Genomic DNA, 3686 nt, shown 5'->3' with positions numbered 1-3686 from the left:
ATGATAATACCTCTAGAGCCTTAATTTTCTTTTCTAATCAATTTGCCTGTAGTTTTCCTGTCTATTTTGGAGTTTTTCAAAATCCCTTATGTTTTGGAATCAGTATATCAACACATGGTATAAACTTCAAAAGGTGCATATGGTGAAAGTCAGTCTCCTTCAGTTGCCCAGTTCCTATTTTAAGAAGTAACCATTTTCTTTATTCCAGAAATGTACCGCACATATGTGTATTGTTAGCAAACTTTAGCAAGTTTTGCAACCATGTTTTGTTTCTTCGTTTGTTTTGTTTTTGCTTTTCCCCCCTCACTTAACATATCTTAGAGAACTTTCCATATCAGTATATATCACTGCCGCATTGTTTCAGGCAGCTACATAATGCTCCCTTTCATTTTGTAATGTAAATTATTTATCCATTCTCCCTTTGTATGGATATTTAAGTAGTTTTTAATATCTCAGTACTTAAAACAATACCACAATGAATACTCTTATATATCAGTTACTTCACTTCAATGAAGGATAAGTCCTGGAAGTAGGGTTTGTAGATCAAAAGACATTAAAGGCACTTTAATTGTAGCTAGGCATTTTCAAATTAGTCTTCAAAGAAGTAATAAGTGTTTACTCTTTTATTAACAATGTATGAGCATGCCTGTTTCCGTAGACCCCAGCCAATAGCCTGTTATCAAACGTTTTTATCTGCCCATATGATAGATGAGCAATGGTATCATGTTGTACTTTTGTGAGTATCATATTGTAGTTTTGCAATGTTTCTTTTTGAATTTACAGTGAGGTTGAGAATCATTTCATTTATTTAAAATTCATCTATATTTTCTTTTAACTACTCATTAATTTTCTTTGTCCATTTTTTCTTGTTGAGTTGTTGACTTGCTTATTTATTTGTAGGAGCTCTTTGCATATTTAAAAAGTTGCTCATTATCAGTTGAAAATTCCAATTTGTCATTTATCTTTTTCTTTCTGATGTGTTTTTCTATAAAGATATTTATTTTTTATTTTATTGTCAAATTTACCAATTTTTCATTGGACATTAGAACTAGTCTTTTTAATTTAAATATCTTTACAAACTGTTAGTGTTTGCTCTTGAGATTGTATTATATTTCCAAATTAATTAATGGAGAACTATCGTCTGTATAATGTTGAGTCTTTCCATCCTAGGACATGTTATGTTTTCCATTGTTAAAGTGTTCTTTTGTGTCCTTCAACAGTGTTTTAAAGTTGTTCTCATATAAGTTTTGTACTTTTTTGTGTGTGTATTTCCCCCCTGAATCTGACTGCTTCTCACTATCTCTGCTACTGCTGCCCTGATCTGAACCTCCATCACCTCTGCCCTGGATTAATGCAACGAATCTTCCCAACTTGTTTCCCTTCTTCCACTCTTGGCCACTCGACAGTCTGTTCTCAGTATAGCAGCTAAAGAGACCAATTAAAACACAAGCAAGTCATATCAGCATCTCTGTTCAAAGCCCAGCAGGAACAGTTTTTCCTCAGAATAAAAGCCAAATAACTCATAAAGGCCTATATGACCCCTCACAATCTGTCCACCCAGTCCCCCACCTTGCTGGCCCATTACCTCTCTGACCTCAGACTTTATCTCCTATTTCTCACCTCCTGCTCACTCCACTCCAGCCACTCTGGCCCTTTGCTGCATCTAAAACATGCTATGCATGCTCCCTTCTAGAGCGTTCTACTGGCTATTCTTTCTGTCTAGGACAGTTTTTCCTCAAAATATAGAAGACAGATTCTCTTATCTCCCCCAAGTCTGCCCAAATCTTATCTTTTTAATAAAGCCTACTCTGATACCTTTACTTAAAAGTGCACTCTATCCACTGTCCTCACCCCCATGCAGCTTAATCTACATTTTCTTATAGTATTTATAACATTCTATTATACTATATTAGTCAATTTTTTATGTTTATTATTCATCATCACTCCCAAATGAAATATACATTACATGAGAAAGAGTATTATTGCCTATTTGTCCACTGATTTAAATGCTTAAAACAGTGCTTGGAACATAATACACAACTGAGAAAGTATTTCTTGAATGCATAAGTGAATGAATGAATGGTAGGCTCATCTTTATGGCCCATTTGTCCAAAGGGAATACTTGCATTCGTGACTCTGGTGGTCCAGACCAGTCCCAGGACAGCCTCTTTCCTGGCTGGACTTTCAGAACATTGAGCTCCAGCCACATCCTCTTAACCCCTGATTGCTCAGGCTCAGCCTCGCATCAGCCCACTGTGTCTCACAAACAGCTGTGGAGACCATCAACCTTTGAGTGGTCCCCTGGAAGCTCCTCTCATTTGACTTGAGAGGAAAATGTACACCTCACCCTTCAAAAAACTATAAAAGCAGGAGAGACTCTCATGGACACTTTCTCCAAAGCAAATCTTTCTCTAATCATTCTCTCTCAACATCTCCATCCTTTTTTAAACACCGAAGTTGCAATCAATTAAGGAGAACATAGCTGGGCTGCAAATGATGTCTTTGTAAGTCCTGGATAACTGGTCTACTGCCTCTTTTTAAAACGTGGAAGCACTTTTGCCTTTTGATTTGGAAACCCAGTCTGGACTGAAAGAGGAAAGGTCTTAGCTTGTTTCACAGTGCATGTAACTCTCTACAGTTTCATTTTCTTAATATTATGCCTTCAAGAGTTATCCATGTTGATGTTGAAAGATCTAGTTCATTCTAGTTGTTGTCTAATATTCCATTGTATACCACAATTTATTTATCCATTTTCTCTACAGGAATATTTGAGTTTTTTCCAATTTTTTATTATTACCAACTGCAATAACATCCTTGAACGTGTCCTCTTGGGCACACATAAAATAATATATCCAGGATATACACCTACAAGTGAATTTTTGAATAGGCACATTTTCAATTTTAAGAGCTGTTGCAAAACTGTTCTCCAGATTACACTCCCACAAGCAAAACATTAGAATTCCCTTTTCCCTAAGTACTCACTTCCTTGCCAACACTGGTTTTGGTCATGATCCTTCATTTTTACCAATTTCTGAGTGTAAAATATGAAATTTCCCCTTGTCTCTAAATAGTCACTTCCTTGCCAACACTGGTTATGATCACAATTCTTATTTTTTTTTTACCATTTTTTAGCATCTTATTATTTAAAATAGAATATCATTGATTACTAATGAGGGTATCTTTTCACATAGTTGAAATTTTTATTGAGATAATGTCATTTGCAATTGTAAGAAATAATATGAGGGATTCCCTTGTACATTTTGCCCAGCTTTTCATGGTTACATTTTGCAAAACCACAGTTCCCAGAAAGCATTGACATTGATACATCCACTAATCATTTTCAGAGTTTCCCAGTTCTACTTGTATACATTTGTGTGTGCCATTTTCTTTTCTACTTTCATTCAAATTTTCTTTTCTGAGAGTTGACCATTCAGATCCTTTGATGATGGATAATAATGTTTTGTCTGGCATATCTGTTAATATACAGTACCTTTGTTACTTTTACCTCATCACTTATATTTTAACTTTATTGTGATTTTTTAAAAAAATTGAGTAGTCACTTTTGGCCAATGTGCTCAGGTGGTAGGAGTGTCATCCCATACATGGAAAGGTGGAGGGTTTGATTATTCCAGGTCAGAGCACAGACCTAGGTTTTGGGTGTTCTCTCTCTCTCTCTTCTCTCTCTC

The sequence above is a fragment of the Myotis davidii genome, unplaced genomic scaffold (assembly GCF_000327345.1).
Source record: "Myotis davidii unplaced genomic scaffold, ASM32734v1 scaffold655, whole genome shotgun sequence".
Taxonomy (NCBI): domain Eukaryota; kingdom Metazoa; phylum Chordata; class Mammalia; order Chiroptera; family Vespertilionidae; genus Myotis; species Myotis davidii.
This window is presented reverse-complemented; position numbering follows the sequence as displayed.